Genomic DNA, 19,670 nt, shown 5'->3' with positions numbered 1-19,670 from the left:
ATTATATTGTTTTCAATACTACCATCTGGCTCTACATGTGAGAAATGTGTGTAAGGTGCATTGGTTTTTCAAAGAAAATGGTAATATGTTTTTAAGTGCTTTATCTTATTTCCTTCTTATATACTGAGAAACAAGCAGAGTCTTAAATATGATTACACAGTTTTTAACACAACCAAACTCTCCAAAGTTGCCTCTAATGGTGACTTTCTTGGAGACAGGCTAGAGCATCAACTTCCCTTTCCTGATGCCATAAATAATCATCCTCAGATGACAAGTCAAATTATAAGGCCTTTGCCATCACTCATCCTGCTCGTTTTGTTCTAAGAGGAGTCATGCAGAAGTTAAAGCCAATAGATGACTATAATATATGACTTACTTTTTATTGACCAAATAACTTGAAAGAGCTATAAATACAAAATAAAAACATAAAAAGTACACGGTTATAAAGCAAGGTCCATCACAAGGTCCCTTTAAACATCAGTAAACGTCTTTGAATATTGTGTTTACAAATCTGATTTTAACAGCCAAACTTATAAAACAGTTTACGCTGTTCTGTTGTCAAGGGAGAAAAACTTGCCAAATTGTTCATTTTAAGTAAATACAACATAACCAATTAAGGAAAGCAAAATTTAAACACATGCCTATGATAATCTGGACATAGTTTGCTTCTGATTTCACTACTGATTTTAACAGAACAGTGTTCCTTGCATTTTCCCACAGCACCCAAGTGACCCCACACATACTTTTAGAAACTTGTAATCACACAGTGCAAATAAAAGGATACTTTACTGGAAAATACACAGTGTGGTACAATAATCCATCATTTATGAAAAATAGAATTCAGCCTTTTCTTTTTCCTCAGAGATTCAACTAGTTTTTGAGGGTGAAGCTTCCTGCAGTTTAAAGATTTATGTTAAGCCAATGAGCAGTTTTTTTTTTTTCCATTCCCATTTAAACTTTTTATACAAAAATGAAAAGAGCCCAATGAGATATGGGTTTAAATTCCAAAGCATCTAGTCTGATTTATATTGGAGACTAGAGAAATCACTCTTAATTCTCCATATTTTCACCTCCAGGAACAATTAACCTGAACTGCAATTTTTTTTTCAGGTGTTCTTGATTTACTTTTATTTCCTTTATGTTTTCCTCTCTCTCTCTTTTTTTTTTTCCAAGTCGAAGCATAAAATATTTTTCAAAGCCTAAGGATTGTGAATAACAATATACAATTTAAGTCTTCAGTGCACAGACTCCAAAGGCATTAGTTTTAAGCACCATTCTTAACCAGTTGAGAGATTTAACTGGTGCTAAAGCTGCTCACACCAGAGAATAGTTATGACGGTGAGCTTTCTAAGTTGATCTTCAATAAATATCATTATATATGAGAACAGGCATTAGCCCAACACAGTTTTATACCTGACACAGCTATTATGGTGTTAAAACCACCTCTTGAGGTAGAAAAGTTTATTGAAATGGATGCCCTTTACATATTTATTTCCCAAGGGAAACAACATAGTTTGGACGATGAGTATCTACTACCATTCTATTAAGGGTATGGGAACCACAAAAGAAAAACCCCAAATCTTCCAGAATCCAATGGTTTGGACAATATGATCCAGAATTGAGCATCTGCCAGAACTTCTCTTGCTGGGGATGTTATTTTGAAACATCCCTTTCTTCTGCCAAACTGCTGTTCTCGCAGTATTCCCATGTTACAATTACATGTTATTATTATTATTATTTTTTTAAATTTGGAAAAGCTGGGAGAGCTAACATTTCAGAAATGTTGTTGAAAGAAAGCAGAATCATTACCCTTCAGAAATGCTATTACAGTGTTCTAGTCCCATTTCATTTGTTGGGGTTTACTTAGGGATCAACATCAGGTGTAGATGGGCAGTTTTGTTAGCTGCTAAGAGCAGCACTTGAAGTCCAGGAGGAGGTTTAGGGCAAAACCCATGGCAGTTACTTAGTACAATCATCTCACCACACTGAAGTGTCAGGAGCTGGTGATCCAGAAAATAATGACAAACTAAGGTTATGTCAGTGTTAGTCCCCAGAAGGAATCCTGGTAGCTCAGTGGTTAAGTGCTCGGCTGCTAACAGACAGGTTGGCGGTTTGAACCTATCAGCTGCTCTGCAGGAGAAAGATGTGGCAGTCTGCTTCTGTAAAGATTTACAGCCTTGGAAACCCTAGGGGCAGTTCTACTCTCTCCTACAGAGCTGCTAAGAGTCGGAATCCATGGCAAGGGATTTAGTCCCCAAAGATCCTAAAACACTGTTCAAATCATCACACAAATTACATAATAAAGTACTGCATTTTCTTCAGTCATATTTTCCAATATGACCTTCTCCTTGTATTTGGAATTACCTTGTTTTACCACTTTCCAAGTTACTGAAACAAGAGCACTTTAAAGAAAACTGATTGAAAAAAGAAATGAAGTTTATTCAATTTCGTTTCCAGGGCATACATGTGTGCTAACTGATGGGGCTGTAGTAAATACAGCTTTGCCCTCTCCAGCATGCATTTTTAGAGCTTCCAGAACTTCACACATAACTCCCTGCATCTGAGTAGGCAGAAAAGATAAGTTTGGGCTTAATATACCACTGGTCAGTTAATATTTCTTTTTTCAAAAGCTCAACATAAACAGAAGTCATAATTTCAACCCCCAACTTGCAGAGTGAGAAGCTGAGTTATTGAAACTGTAAGGGTACTTGAAACACAAATCAAGATTAAATCTAGAAATAATCGGAAGAAAGAATGTAGGGCATTTTATCAGCAGTGATTTGTTTTAACTACTTAATTCCCACTCAGAAGTTGTAGAAATATAAAATAAATGATTAGACTTGTAACAGAAGGGTATACAGACATTATCTTCTTAATGATTCATATTTATGCTATCTACTTATGTAAAGAAATACGAGAATTCATACAATGAAAATTTTTACTCTTAGACTAAATCGTCTAGTTTAAATAGTGGAACGTAATCAAAAAGAATTGGTCGACTTTCATCTATTTTAGGAAGTAGCATATGGTCAAGAACCAATGGTACTGAAGGAAGAAGTCTAAGCTGCACTGAAGGAACTGGTGAAAAACAAGGCTTCAGGAATTGATGGAAGCCCAATTGTGATGTTTCAACAAATGGATGCAATGCTGGAAACACTCATTCATCTATTCCAAGAAATTTGGAAGAACCTCCCTGGCCAACTGACTGGAAGAGATCCATATACGTGACTCTTCCAAAGAAAGGTGATCCAACAGAGTGTACAAATTATCAAGCAATATGATTAATATTACACAAAAGTAAAATTATGCTGAAGGTAAGTTAAAAATGGTTGCAACAGTACATCGACAGGGAACTGCTAGAAATTCAAGCTGGATTTAGAAGAGGATGTGAAACAAGGGATATCATTGCTGATGTCAGGTAGATCTTGGATGAAAGCAGAGAACACCAGAAAGATATTTACCTGTGTTGTATTGACTATACAAAGGCATTTGACTATGAAACCTTGCTTACTGAAAGTGAAAAGATCTTGAAGTACTTACTGATGAAGATCAAAGACTACAGCCTTCAGTATGGCTTAAACCTCAACACAAAGAAAACAAAAATCCTCACAACTGGACCAATAAACAACATCAACATAAGCAGAGAAAAGACTGAAGTCGTAAAGGATTTCGTTGCACTCAGATCCACAGTCAACCCATGGAAGCAGCAGTGAAGAAATCAAACAGCATATTGCATTGGGCAAATCTACTGCAAAAGAGCTCTTTTAAAGTTTTCAAAAGCAAAGATGTCACTTTGAGGACTAAGGTGCGCCTGACCCAAGCCCTGGTGTTTTTAATCGCATCATATGTATGCGAAAGCTGGACAATGAATAAGGAAGAACTAAGAAGAATTGATGCCTTTGAATTACGGTGTTGGTGAGGAATATTAAATATACCATGGACTCCCAGAAGAATGAACAAATCTGTCCTGGAAGAAATACAGCCAGAATGCTCTCTAGAAGCAAGGATGGTGAGACTTCGTCTCATGTACTTTGGACACATCCGAAGGGACCAGTACCTGGAGAATGACATCAAGCTAGGTAAAGTTGAGAGTCAACAAAAAGAGGAAGACTCTCAACAAGATGGATTGACACAGTGGCTACAACAATGGGCTCAAACGTAGTAGCAACTGTGAGGATGGTAGAGGATCAGACAATGTTTTGTTCTGTTAAACATAGGGCTACTATTAGAATCAACTGGACAGCACCTATCAACAACAACCACATTTTTACATTTTCAGTGTCAAAAAGAGCTGGCAGTTTACTGTCATGTCCCCGTCATTTAAACATATGGGAATTCCATAACTACTTTCCCCAGTATTCTATTTTTCCATGTCTTCTATCTCCAAAGCATTCATTGGTCTGTGATATAAATGCTTTACTATCTTTTCATGTATAGGCTTAATATTTTTATTTGCTGATACATCTTAGATGTATCTATGTCAATAATGTATTTCTATGGTGTAAACTTTTAGAAAACAGTGTTTAAAAGAAAAACTTTAAAAATAGCATTTAGCATAGCTTTGAGCTTGGCTGCTAACCAAAAGGTTGGCAGTTCGAATCCATCCAACGCTTCCTTGGAAACTCTATGGGGGTGGTCCTACTCTGTCCTATAGGGTTGCTATGAATTGGAATCAACTCAATGACAATGGATTCGGTTTTTTTTTGTTTGTTTGTTTGAATTGCTTAATGAATACTTTTGATGATGATGGTGATGATGATGATGACAACAACTACTTCAATGCTGTACTGCCAGTTTCAAGTAATATCACTACAACATGTAATTTTCATTCCATTGTAGATCTATCTGGTTTCTCATGAGTCAGAATTGAAAAAAAATCCTTGCATCAAGTTATGAAAATGCTACATTTTTTTCACAAACAAAAGGAAAGGCTAGAGAGAAAATATACCTAAATAGCAAAACCTGTGATGTGTATAGAGGCACGCAATAATATTTTTTCCTGAAACAGAATCAGATACGATGTAAGATGTAAAGATTCAGACCATTAAGACATTCTTCTATTGACTTGATATTTTATCTCCGGCTTTTTTATGACTTGATATAGTGTCTGTAAAACTTTGTCACTTGAGGGATGTTCACAACTTTGATAAATTTGCTAATAAAGTAAGTGGTTACTGAGCTAAGGCAGTAGCTGATTTTGAAAGCTAAATTACTAAAAAAACAGGGGGAAAATAACGTAGGGCATCAATCCAGACAAAGGGCATTATGAAGCAGAAATATGTTTTCCATGAGGAGAGATGTGTATGAAGTACAGGAATGGGTTCACTCCTAGTGATAGAAAACAGGCCTCAGCCAAACCAAATGAGAAGACCCTTATAGTTAAATGTGAACAACAGTCCATAAAAAAGAGAAAAAAACAAAACAATAGAGTTGTAGGCATGGTAATTCCAGCATAGAAGTGACAGGATTGTAAGCAACTAATTCCTAGATTGGTATATAAAAAAAAAAAGACAATGTTGGAGAATGAAATATTATTCCCATTTAAGAGTACTGGATCACTTTAATGCTGATATTAAGGAGTCTTGGTAGTGCAGTGGTTAATACTTGGCTGCTAACTGAATGGTCAGTGGTTTGAACCCACCAGTTGCTCCATGGGATAAAGATGTGGTAGTCTGCTTTCATAAAAAAAAAAAGATTTACAGCCTTGGAAATCCTGTGGGGCAATTCTACTCTGACCTATATGGTCACTGTAAGTCCACAGCAATGGGTTTTTTACCTACATGTTGACTCATAGATAATAGACCGTGCTACCAAAAAAAAAAAAGCCCACTGCCATCAAGTCGATTCTGAATCATAGTAACCTTATAGGGTAGAGTAGAACGCCCTGTAGGGTTTCCAAGGAGCGGCTGGTGGATTCGAACTCCTCACTTTTTGGTCAGCAGCTGAACTCTTAACCATTGTGCCACCAGGGCTCCGGACCATGCTTAACCAAACCAAAACCAAACCAAACTCACTGCCATAGAGTCGATTCTGACTTATAGCAACCCTATAGGACACAGTAGAATTGTCACGTAGCAGTGGTTGGTGGAGTCAAACTGCCAACCGTTTGGTTAGCAGCAGAGCTTTTACCCACTGTGCCATGAGGGCTCCTTGTCTATTATTATTGTATATACATACATATATTCTGTGAAAACAGTTTCAATTTCCACTTTCCTTAGCCATTATGCTATCTGATCTGATCAGCCTTATATCTTAAGTCATTATTAACAATGGCAAATGTTTTTAGAGTACTGCTATGTGGCAAGCGCGGTACTAAGCCTGTTATATCTCATTTAGTCCTATAATCATCCAGTATAGTTGATTCTATTATTGTAACCCATTTGAAAGATTAGGAATTTCAGTGTCAGAGAGGTTAACCATGTAGCAAATAAACAGCAGAGCCAGAAATCAAATTCAGGGCTGTCTGATTAACACCTGTGGGAATTCCTAACCTGCCCCGGTGTCTCAGAGAGCTCATAATAGCCCCATGCCATATTGATGTACTTCTGATGTAAAGTCTTAAGTCATCTACTTTACATGAAACGCTTAGTGGAATTATCTCTCAGTGGTGTGTGTGTATCATTGTAGACCTGAGAGAGAAAATGAATTGCCTTAGATGAAGTTGGTGAATCACAGGTCACAGAGCTGATAGCTGAATAGGGTTGCTATGAGTCGGAATCGACTTGACGGCAATGAGTTTGGTTTTGGTTTTGGCATTATTAGATTAAGTCACTGAGCTATTACTTAAATTATGTATATGTAATATGTAAATATCTATAAACATAATTTTTTAATTTTTTTATTGTGCTTTAGATGAACATTTACAGAGCAAATTGGTTTCTCGTTAAACAATTAATGTACACATTTTGTTACGTTGGTTGCCAAACCTATGACGTGTCAACACTCTCCCCTTCTGGACCTTGGGTTCCCCATTGCCAGCTTTTCTGTCCCCTCTTGCCTTCATGTCCTTGCCCTTGGGTTGGTGTGCCCACCTAGTCTCGTTTTAAACATACATTTTTTTAATTGACTGTTACTTTGCTCTGAATTAAAAGAAAAAAAAATTATATACAACACAAGGAATTTACCTGTGATTAATTTCTGCCAGGTAGAGTGGATTTCAAGGCTTTTTATATGTGTTGAAACCATTGCGTTTTGAAGAACTATCCATTAACAACTTTCTGAACTGTGACAATGGATATTGACAGTGCTTGTCAGACTAAACCACTATTGATTGGCTCACATCATGTGTATAGCAAAACCAATTTCTTTCAAGTGCTTCTTCCTAACTGAAATACATTATTTGAAGCCTTCCTCTCTGTTTATTATAACACCCGAGCTCATAGCATGTAACACATCCAGCAAAAGGGTTTCACAATGAAGGAAGTAGCAAACTGCGACAGAGGCAGAAGTGAAGGCACTTAGCGATCCAAATACTCTCGTACTGTAAGTTGCCATTCCTTTTGAAAATATTGATTCCTTGCGAAGTCTTTGTTTTTATTTTACAGACCTCTTGAATAAAGCAAGATCACGCACTAACAGAGCTTGGCTATTGTTTAATGACCCTGTGGCTCTCATGGTTTCTACCCTTGAATGAAACTATTTTAGGTATTGCGTGTGTGTTTAAGTTGTGGGAAAGAAAGTGTTTGTTTACATTGGGTCAGTCCTCTCCTGACCACAAACATACACAGCCCCTCACACACACACACATACACACACGCACGCACGCACGGGATGTGTCTTTTCCCAAATCCTAGAATGCTTTCTCCATTGAGTAACTCGGGCCAATTTTGGGCATATGCTACATATTGTACAGTTTCATTATTAATTTGAATTTGCATTATGCCTTTCTTCCCAAGAGGGCACATTTCTTACTGAAACAGGGCTCTTACATGAAAAAGAGCAGTTTTCACAATATCCACGAGTGGGAAAAATCCCAGATTTGCTTTTTTACTTGAAAAATATTATTTTTAAACAAAATCCAAAGACACCTTTCCCTAAGTACTGACTGATCATACTGCATGTTTCCCATAGTGTCCTAGGTGCATACAAGGACCCAAAGAACCTTCAGTACTAGTTGTTTTTTTTATCCTTTAAGAAGCTCACAGCTACTGTTTGCAAGTGCCCGAGGAAAGCATTGCAAAAGCACAGTTCTTAATTTCCAGGGTATTCCTAAAATTGCCACCTCTCTTAAAAAAAATCTTTGTAGTTCACACAAATCACTCTGATGATGAAAATCAGGGATACTTTCGGTTAACTCTACAAATGCTTTAATTTAAACCTAGCTTGGTGCTGTGGGCTTCTCTCTCATTCTAAGCATGCCCGGAAATTCAAAGAGAACTGTTTCCTTGAAGGCTGACAAATGCTACACAAGCAACATGCATCATCCTTCAAAGATCCTTCTTAAGCCTCAGAGTTCCTAGTTACTTGAAAGTTCTAGACTAGGGTTTCTCCCAAGATAAGGATTCCTCTGAGTCTTGCCTCCTGCTCCACACTATGGCCCAGGAGAATGACTACACTCAACACCCTGGGCCGTGTCCTTCCTCTGGCTCCCTTCCCTGTGGCCTTCTCACCTCCCCCCCCCCCCGCCCCCCACATTCCCTAGCTCTGAGACAGGCGCCTGGCCTTAGGCCCCTTCTCTTGGCGCTCTCTGCAGGGGTCACTCTGTCCTGAAGAGCAGTTGGTTGTCCTTGTGGCAGCCTCCTTTGCCTTTTTTGGGACATCAGAGATCAGGAAACATCAGGCCAGAGCCAGTTAGTCTCTCACAGGATAGTTTTGTTGGGACAGAGACATCTATTAGAGGCATCATTTTGACATAAGCTTTGAGCTATTTGCTCTAAAATGTGCGTGCGAACCACTGGTGCCCTCCCCCACAGGAAATGCATTGAAAATGCAAAGAGTACGCTGAGCAGATCTGAGAATACAGTATGTCGTCTACAGCTAAGGAATCAGGGATAGTGGGGTGGTTTGTCCTCACAAATGCTGACAGACAGCTGCAGTTTGCAGCTGGCACTGAGCTTATGCTCACTAAACAAAGATCTAGCTGGAACCCATTGAATACTTGGCTCTAATGCAATAATCATAATTCATAACATACATTTCTGAAAAAGAAGGGGGAAAAAATTAGGAAAAGACCCTTAGATATCATTTGGACACTTGATGTGGCCAGAATACAGTCTTTTATTTGTTGTCCATTTTCAACTCTATCTGGGGCCTTTTACTGAGACGGTGGTTAGTTCTGCAACAAACAAAACTGCTTTCTGCTTTCCAGCAAGACCTACAGATTAACTTTTCTTTCCACTAAAAAGAAAAAAAAAAAAAAAAAGTGATGGGAGACTGCCCTACGCCAAAAAGCAGTTGTTATCACAAATATTTTATTTCTCTTCATAAATGACTTAATTGTAATCAAATTGCCAAGCTTTTTGTTGTTTCTGAATTTCAGATAACGACATTCTTGGGCAGAGCTCATGTTAGAGTCATAGAAATATGACATTAAATCTGGAATGAACCTTAGAGAACGCAGAATAAATGTCCCCGGCTTTTGAGATGAAGAATATGATACCTAAATTGTTTAAGGGACATATCTCCAAGGCTACATAGTTAGTAAGAAGCACAGTAAAGATCAAACTTAAATTTCTTAACCACTGTTTTTGAGTTTTTGTCAGCACACCCCTATGGCTCTCTAAGCCCAGATTTAATTTTACTAGGATAACTGTTCCTAAATCCAAAAGAATTCAGAGGAGCCCGTTGAGTTGCTCTAAGCGCCCACTACAGGCCCGCTCCTTCCAGTGACCAGGAATTTTAGATTGGAGTCTAAAGGTGGTGACTGGCATCACTTAATTCTATTTTCTCTTACATATTTAGAATTAGGGAGTTTTTAATATAATACGAACATATATTTAAATTTACATGCATAAGTATACATAATAATATGAAAAATACATGCCCCCCCCCAAAAAAAAAATTCAAGGGGAGGGGAATTACAGTAGCCATTCTTTTAACGTGTAGCAATGCTAAGTGTTTTGCCATTATCCTTTTCTCTAACTTTTGGTAACCTAAAATCTGTAACAGATTATTATTATTTGGGGTTCTGAGCTTCCCCTTCCCCCGGGGAAAAGGGTTTTGTTGCTGAATGCCAGGACACTCCCCCAGATGCAGATGTCACTGGCTACAGTGCTCGGCTGGATAGCCTTTCCATGTGTTTCAGCCTAAGCTAAGAGCGAACATAGAGAGGACTGAGCTAAGGATGGGAAATTGCATTTTGCCAAGTTCTAACCCCTCTGAAATTCTAACTTTGGGACTATTGAACAGGCTGAGATCTTCGTTTTCTTCAAGCTTGTTTACTCTTGACAAAATGGAACTTCTGGTCTTGGAAAAATGTCTCTGGGTTTTAAAGGTCTCCGAAAGCTTCTTGAGACATTAAGTACCTCGTACATTAAAAAAAAAAAAAAAACACACACACAGTGATGATTTAAGGCCTGAGGAATTGGAAACGCACGGATTAAATGACCTTTAAAATACACATAGGTTTAAAATCGAAGAAAAATGCACTTAGCAAAAAAGCATTTGGGATTTATTTCTAAAATATGGCTGGAAACATTAAGCAAACTCACACACACATCTTCGTTTTGACTTAAAGATCTACTTTAAGTAACACCACAGATGCAGTCATCAGCATCTATTCCAACGGGGGCACTGTGAATGGTGAGAAAGACACGGTAAGACTAGGGTAAAAAGAAGAACTACTCTCATTGTTATCCCTTAATCCTTCAAACTGTCAAAGCAGAACCAAGGGTAAAAGAGAAATATTCTAGTAGGATTTGCCTCTCTCCTTGTTTTTGTCAAGCAGTTCAGTTAGGAAATTTCAACCAGGAAATGTATCCTTAAATTAGTCATCAGAAAGCAAGTTTAGCTGTTTGTACTCTATGGCACAAGAGAAAAAATTAAAAACCTCCTGTGGACTTTAGTCTGAAAACACGCCTGACAACACAAACAGGTGCTGGTTTACGTAATGACTGAAGAAACAGAGGGTGATGGGGGTGGGCGGCAGAGCGGTGAATCACGGGTGGGCCCTCGCAAAGGAAAATTGAACTTAATTGCTCCATTGTGAGGGAATGGCTGACTGAGACTTGCTCTGGGTCAGAGAACAATTTGGCAAGAATATTTCTTTTGCCAGTTTTGTGGCCGCATGAAATGCACGGCTGTTGGAATACATCGTGAAGTTGAGGATGAGGGTGGGGTGAAGCAGATCTTCAGATTATAGTTTGGAGTTTACTGGTGCACCCTCTACTCTCTCAAGCTTGGCACACAATTGGTGGTCAGTAAATAAATGTCTGATAACTGAATAGTGTCTAAACAAGATGTGTGGTGAAAAGTATAGGCTTTTGTGTTAAAAGTTCTGATTTTGAGTCCCACCTCAACCACTTAGTGTGTCATTTAGCCTCCCTGAATCTAAAATGGTTGGATCTGCTTCCATAAAAATTACAGCCAAGAAAACCTGATGGAGCTCAGTTCCATTCTGTAACACATGCGGTTGGCATGAATTGTAATCAACTCAACAGCAACGGGTTTGGTTTTTCTATTTTATAATAGAGACAAAAATATTGTGGTGCACTGTTGTAAGGATTAGATACTATGATGTATAAGATCACAATGTTGTGTACGTATTCAAATAGATTACTAATTTTATCCTCTCCCTCCTCAGTATCATCCTCACCACCATTATTATAATTCACCACTTGTACTAGACTCTGTAACTAATGATGGTCTTCGGACTCTCAAAAAACTTGTTGCCATCGAGATGATTCTGACTCATAGCGACCCTAGAGGATAGAGTAGAACTGGCCCATAGGGTTCCCAAAGAGCAGCTGGTGGATTCGAACTGCCGACCTTTTAGTTAACAGCCAAACGCTTAACCACTGCACCACCAGGGCTCCGGTCTTTGGACATTAGGAGCTAATAATCAAAACTCACAATACTACGTCTCTAAACAGAAAAAGGATGTGAAGAATTTAAGGGATTTGAAATAAGTATATAAAAATTAAAGCTTATATTATCATTAACTGTAATAAAGAGCTATGCCCATATTACACAGGAAGGTCCCTAGGAATTTCTTGCTGAGACAGAGTACGTTCCCTCACACTTTTAATACACTTCATACCAAATTCTCCAACTGCATGAACATTTACTACTTATGGCTTTGCTGACAGTAAATACACTGGCAGTTTTTATCCCCCCAGGCAAATGTGTCGTGTGGGTTACTACTACCACTACTGCTAATAATCATATTTGCTCAAAAAATAACAAACATCAAAATCTTTTATTTCATACCTTAATTTAAGATTTAAATCCTGTGCCTACCCAAATGCAAGTGGCAGGAGGTCTGCTTTGATAAATACAGCAGCAAAGTAACCTTATGCAATGATAATTGTTATCAGAACTGTATCAGAAGTACATTCCATGTCATGCAGCCTTAGGGCACACAAATGCCTACTTTAATAATCACAACTAAAACATCTTTTACTTATTAAAAAAACATTTAATAAGTCCCTTAACTTTTGATTAATTGCAGGTGGAATTTTGGTGCTGGGAGAATCTACAGATCCATAGAGCTGTATCATGAGTGTGTTGAGTAAGGGAACAGGCTAGTAGGCAGAAGACCCTTGGTTTTGTTTCTGCAGGTCATAGAGCCATACTCAGCACTTTCAAGTTAGATTAGCTTTGACCAATAGAGTAAAAGAAGTCTCCTCAGAATAAACGCCTCCCACATAAGCTTCCATACCCCCATATGGAGACAATTAGTCACTAATTCTACCCTAGACACATTGTCCTTCTCGCTTATATTATGCACTATTGTGACCCAGGGCCTTTGCACATGCTACTTTCTCCTCAACATTCTTTCCTTAGATAGCCACATAGCTACTTTCCTTACTTTTTTCAGGTCTTTCCTCCAAATGTTACCTTCTTATAGGCTCTGTTTCTCTCTATTTAAAATTATAATACTTTCCCACTCAGGTGCTCTCTATATTACTTCCTTGTTTGTTCGTTTTTAATATTTTCATACCACTATTGGGTGAATCCATATATTAATTATTTAACTTCTCTTTTTCTTCCCCAGAATGTTAGGTCCATAAAAGCAAGATTTTTGCCTGTATTTTATTTTGATTAATTTATTTTTTAGCAATTCTAGTCTCAACTCTAGTCTGGAACAATGCAGAGTGAATGGTAATTAAGTGCTCAATTAAGGAATGAAAGAATATCCTCAGTTTCTTTTTCAGAAAAAGCAAAACTTCTCAATTACTTATTTTCAATATTTTTAACACTTATTGATAAGCTTCCTGCTATAAGAAGTAAACCTTAAACAAATGTTTTAAGAAGAAGGAAGATGATAATTGGTCATTATCACTGAAGGACAGTCTGAGTTTTTAACCACACCAGATTTCAGAAGAAAAACATATCCTGGCTCTCAGGCCCTGTTCGTCAAATCTTGAACATCTAGACAGAGTTGTAGTATTTTTTCCTTATTTACCTGTTCACGGGTAAGATTACAAAATCATGTTATTCCTCTTGTTATATTGCTTAAAGAAAAAAAGCATTCATATACAAAACAATATTAAATATCTTTTCAAGATACTTACACATCCAAGGATATATTAAAATTATTCTCCCAGCTGTCTATTGAGAGAAAGTGAACAATAGTGGGATGGGAAATGAAGAAAAAAAAAAAAAAACAATTAAAGAAACAAGCCTTGCATGGCAAATAAGGATGAGGATGATAAAGATGATAAGGGTGATTAACTCAATTCTCTGCTTCAATTAAGGAGAGAGAGACTGAAGATTCCTGGTGAGGCTGCTTCTAGCCCAGCATGGAGCTGAGGCCATAGACCCCTGACACCAGCAATGTTCAATAAGAATACAAGTAAATCATGCATGCAATTTTAAATATTCTAGTAGCCATGTTAGAAGAGGTAAAAAAGAAACAGCTGACGTTAATTCAAATAATATATTTTACTTAATCCGATTTATCCAAAATATTATCATTTCTCATGGAATTAATATAAGAATGTATTAACGAGATAGTTTACGTTCTTTGCCTTGTACAATCTTTGAATTCTGTTGTGTATGTCAAAATTACAACACATCTCAATTAGGATCAACCACATTTCAAGGCTCTATTATCACACGTGAGGCCCCTGTTGGCACAAATGGTTAAGCGCTCAACTAATAACCTAAAGGTTGGCGATTCAAACTCATCAAGCAGCACTGCTGAAGCAAGGCCTGGCAGTTTGCTGCCGTAAAGGTTATAGCCAAGAAAACCCTATGGAGCAGTTCTACTCTGTAATACGTGGGGTCACCATGAGTCAGAACCAACTTAACAGCAATGAAAAAGAAAAAAAAAGTCACATATAGTCCCTGGGTGGTGTACACAGTTAACGTGCTTGTCTGTTAATCAAAAAGTTGGAAGTTCAAGTCCATTAAGTAGTCCCTCTGAAGAAAGGCCTGGAGATACTTCCAAAAGATCAGTCACTGAAAACCCTATAGAGCATAGTTTTACTCTGACATACATGGGGTCACTATTGTCAGAATCTACTTAACGGGAACTGGTGGTATAGTTACATGTGGCTAGTGGCACCTAAATTGGACAGTGCAGTTCTAAAGCAAGCCTCTGGAAGTCATGGCTGAACACGTGCACATGTCAGCATGAAGAACTAACCTCTTGGAGCCCATGCACAGGGCGTTGCTGCGGTTGGTACGGTGGCCCGGCCTAGAAATGGGCTCATTGCAGCTGTGGGCAGGGGTGCTTCAGAATGAGAAAAGCTAGTTTTCAACCACAAAACCATGTGTCAGTGACCGAAGTTAGAGCAACCAAAAAGCAGATTGTATTTCTAGTTCTTTCTCCATGTGGCTTTATGTAAATGTCTGAGTAGGGCAATTTATACAGGGAATTAGAGTGATTCATTAAAAAAGAAAAAAATAAGGAAAAAGCAACATGACTTACTTTAGTTGTATCTGAAGTTGGTAGAGCGGGTCATACAAATTACACTGTATTCTTCTACTTGCATAATTAGGCTTCTGACTTCTAGTCTGCCACCATTTTCAAATGCTGGTTGTTTTCCCGTAACTGTATTTATATCCAAACCCTAAATACACCTGGGAGGAGTAGATAGGGTTTCTACAGATTCTCAGGATTGCTGGACGTTTTAAGTCTATAATCTCTGTTCTCTGTGCTTATGACATTTAAAGGAGCAGGGCTTATCCGACTCTCTCTCCTATTAAACAATATTTCATTTTCGAAAACTCATGGCAAATCAGAAATTTAGATTCTCACAAAGGGTCAGTTTCAGATTATCTCATTTAATATAGAAAAGACTGGATAGGTATTCTCTGGTTTACGGTGTATCCCTCAAATCATGATTTGGTCTAGGGAGAGAAGTTGGAAACACTCTCAGATGCCATGTATACTTGATGACAGAAGAAATTGGTTTTGGTCAGTTTAAGGTTTTTTTTTTTTCTTACTGCATAACGTCTACCTGACTTGACTGTACAATGATTTGAACAGACTGCTGATTTTACTTATATGAATTCCCCAGTATGGGATGGGGCTCAGTTCACTTTGCCCAAGCTAAAGATGAGCCCTACTCTCAAGTGTATACATCTCCCAATTTTTATATCACACACACGCACACACTCACAAAGGAACCCATGGCAGCCTATGTCCCTCGCGAACTGTATTGTGCTGTATCCCAAGGATTTAATAATAAAGCAAATAATTCATGATGGCATTGAACTCAAGCAAAGCCAATACTGAAAAAGCAGTTTGATCAGTTGAATACTAATAATCAATAGCAATTTCTAAAAAAGTATATGAAACCCTGTAACCAGTTCCCCAAACCAAAGCCATATTCACCTTATGCTCACAAATGATATTCAGCTGAAGCTTTCAGATTCAGCTTTACTTTATCCCAACAATGATTTTGTTCTTGCTGCAAATAACCATCAGAGATCATTTAAACATGTTCATCTTTAAAAGTCCCTAAAGGGAAAAGCCAAATACAAACAGAATTCCACTTTAAGAACAAGAGCATGTCTTAAATATGATGAATAAGATGGAAACGATGCTGAGGAAAGGAAAAAATAAATAAATAAACTAGCTCTTATTCTCCTTGAAATTTTTTTTTGTGTATAAAAACCCATTGCCATCAATATACAAGTACTTAAAATATAAATTATATAGCAATTGACACAGGGAAGCAATACATAATCAAACAAGATACTGTGAGGCAGATTGTAAACTTCCTCGGATCACGTTTCTCCGGCTTTAAGGCGGCAAAGGTCTAATAAACATGAACTTGTACTACAAGGAACATACTCAAATCATCCTTAAAAAAATAGGTATTTAGGACAAAATAGTACTGTAATGGCAAAGATAGATGAACTAAGCTGAGATCTGAGCAATATAAAAAAGGAAGCAATGATTATATAGTACAAATAATTTTGCTGTAATATGACAGCCTAATGACTTAAGTGCCCAATATCGTCATTATGGCTCTGAACCCCATGTGCATTAGCAATAAAGATTCAATAAAACTACTGTATAATTCATATTTTTGCATGAAAATCTTATTCTTCTTTTAAAATAGTTGCGTCTATAAGATCACCAAGCTTAAATGGGAAAAGTTAATAACGTGAATTATGTATTATGTCTATGTTGTCATCTAAAGATGTTCTCAGGAAAGTTTCTAATCAGTCTTATGGTGGAGTTAAACGATATTTTTTAGCACCTTGTTACACCTTAGGATTTTTTAAGCTAGTAAGAAACGCCCACCTTGGTATATTGACACACTAATCTATTGGCCATGCAATTTCCTGAAGATTATACAACCCGAAGTCAACTACTGTTACTTACCTGATCAATGGATTTTCATTTTCTGGACAGAACAAATAATTCAAGGTCTAACAAGTATTTAAAGCATTCATCTTTACTTAATATTTGCCATGTATAGAGCTATTAGTTTAACATATTTTCTCAGGCAGAGGAAGAAAAAGGTACACTCGTTGTAAAGACTGCATAAAGTGGTAATCAAAGAAAATACTGCAGAAGTTACAATAGTCATGGAATAATTGAATAGCATGGCCAGGCATTATTTCAGGTTTTTAGATGATCTTCCTTTGATATCTGAGTCTGTCTGTTTATGAGAAATCTTCCCTTTGTTATATTATAATAGAGAAGGAAACAGTATATGAGAGTCTAACAAGAGCAGCTATTTTCAGGCCACTGAGCCATGGATCACTAAGCTATTTTTCTAAAAGATGCTGAGAAACATGAGAAAGTAAAGATTTTATTATCTTTAATTTTTCCTTTTAATACTTGTAAGGGAGCAGCTGTGCTCAATTCTTAGAATAAAAGGAAAACCATAACAATTTTACTCATTTTTGTGTTTGGAACAAACATGTGATGAGAAGTACATTGTGCCATTGCTGAATGAGGAGATGTGACAATAACTGGAACTGGAGGTGTTTCCTCTACCTGCTAAGCTGGTCCTTCTTGCTCAAAATATGGTCTTATACGGTGGTATCAACCATCTGGCATCACAGAATGAGAGTTTTACAAAAAAACTTCTTGGATATCTAAAAACGATGTGAGGATAGACAAGTACCTCAAAGGTGTCTGAACAGATGCAAATAACTGACATTTGCAAGTGTGTGCACAAAGGAGAGGCAAGAATTACAAAGAAAATGGCTCCTCTCAACTACCCGCTTTGTGCCTGGACGTGCTTGATTTATGAGTATAGGACTAGGAGTCAGAAACCTGAAGAACTGAACCAGAAGACAAAGCCCATCATGTAAGATACAACACTTTTCCACTAATACTCAAACACAATGTATGAATGCTTGTACAAGAATATGTATGCTGGATTTGTACAATAAACTCTTTTTCCTCACAAGCAAAAATTGAAAAAAAACTCAACCCAAGCTGTCTTTTTCATGAGTCTTGGGAAATTGCACAGGGTTGAAAAAAAAATTGGCTTGATTTTCACAAATTAAAAAAAAAAAATGGATATGGAAAGAATAAGATTGTGCCCATAAAAGCCAATTGTTTCCAAGCCACGTTGTATTGTTTGGCCCAGATAATTTGTCCTTCTATATGGAAGTTGGGAACCATGACAGACTGAAAATACAATAGCCAATCCAAATAAAAATACTAATCTGAAATAACTTCACCATCCTGAGGATATTTGCTAACTCCGCTAAACCCCAGTGTGAAAAAAAGCAAACTACAGAGAAACAAGAATAAAAAACCATTTTGGAATGAAGGGGGAAAAAAAGGAAGAAGTCAATTTCCATCCATATTAAGTCATCACAGTTTACAGAACCAGTTTGTTGACTGGCAAACGTTGAGGTATCTGGTAAATGGGGCCTGAAGGAGACATAATGGAGTATCTAAGCCATGTAAGGGATTTCCTGTCATCTTTCTGGAAGGAAATGGAGGGATGATGTGAATGTGGGTTTGTGAAAAGTGTCATACCCAAGCACAAATGGAGGTAGTGAAGCTAATTAAAAACGCCACAGTTGCTAATATTACAAAAGGTGGCCTTTGGTCAATTTTTATGAGCTGAGATGTCAAAAAGTAGCAATGCAAAGAAAAAATATTTATATTTTTTCCTTACTTGATTAGCACCTAAAAGACAATTATATTTTCAAACATTCTATGCTTTTTTATATGTAACATATCAGCATTTGGATTTTTAAACTAAAAAGCATATAAAGCATTAGCTATCTGCTAAAATAAATGTAAATGGAATTTAAAAATGCTATGTAACTCCTACCTAAAAAATGCAGATATCAGTGCAGTAAAGTCCTCCAGTGACTAGATTATTTATATTTGTAATAGCCTATATCCATAGCATTTAAGGGAAAGATTATAACAACAATCTCTAATTCAAGTACTGCAGAATTCTTAACACCAAGACTCTTTCTTTGTTGTGATTTAATCACCTTACTAAGTGCTGGAGAATTTAGGTTCAACCCTGGAAGTGAGAGCTAGCTGCAGAAAATAATTTAATGCAGGAAGCAATGCCCAGTTGTTCCTCTTTTCCTCCTCTTCTATCTCCTGTATCTTTTGCTCCTGCCTATGTTCATCCTGGGTCCTTTGATTAGCGCTTATTAAAATGTGGAACCCTGGTGGTGCAGTGGTTAAACACTCAGCTGTTAACCCAAAGGTCCATGGTTCAAACCCACTAGCTGCTCCATGGAAGAAAGACGTGGCACTTGGCTTCCATAAAGATTACAGCAGTGGCAACTCTATGGGGCAGTCCTGCTCTGTCCTACAAGGTGGCTATGAGTTGGAATTGATGCCAAGGCACACAACAAGGATGTTAAAATGTATAAATGTTAATGGACAGCCATTAAAAGAAAATGAAACAAAAACATTGCCAAAGAGTCAATTCCAACTCATAGCGACAAAAACAGGAAAGGGAAAGGAAGAGAGAAATAAAGAAGAGGAAGAGACAATAATAATGGGTTAAAAGGAAGGGAAAGTAGAACCATTTTGAGGAAATGATAGGAGAAAAGCTTTAATCTCAAAATTTTAAAGTTAAAATAAGTTCATTAATCTAAGTAATTTTTTTTTTAAA

The 19,670-nt window shown here is 37.3% G+C and overlaps 1 protein-coding gene across 1 annotated transcript in view; it reads right to left on the bottom strand.

The window, feature by feature from the left end:
• ARHGAP15 (Rho GTPase activating protein 15) overlaps positions 1 to 19,670 on the bottom strand; it is a 710,489-nt gene that overhangs the window by 299,562 nt on the left and 391,257 nt on the right. The window lies entirely within an intron of this gene.

Source organism: Elephas maximus, chromosome 6, assembly GCF_024166365.1.
Source record: "Elephas maximus indicus isolate mEleMax1 chromosome 6, mEleMax1 primary haplotype, whole genome shotgun sequence".
NCBI classification, from domain to species: Eukaryota; Metazoa; Chordata; class Mammalia; order Proboscidea; family Elephantidae; genus Elephas; species Elephas maximus.
Note: the sequence above shows the minus strand (reverse complement) of the source record. Positions and strands in the feature narration are given on the sequence as shown.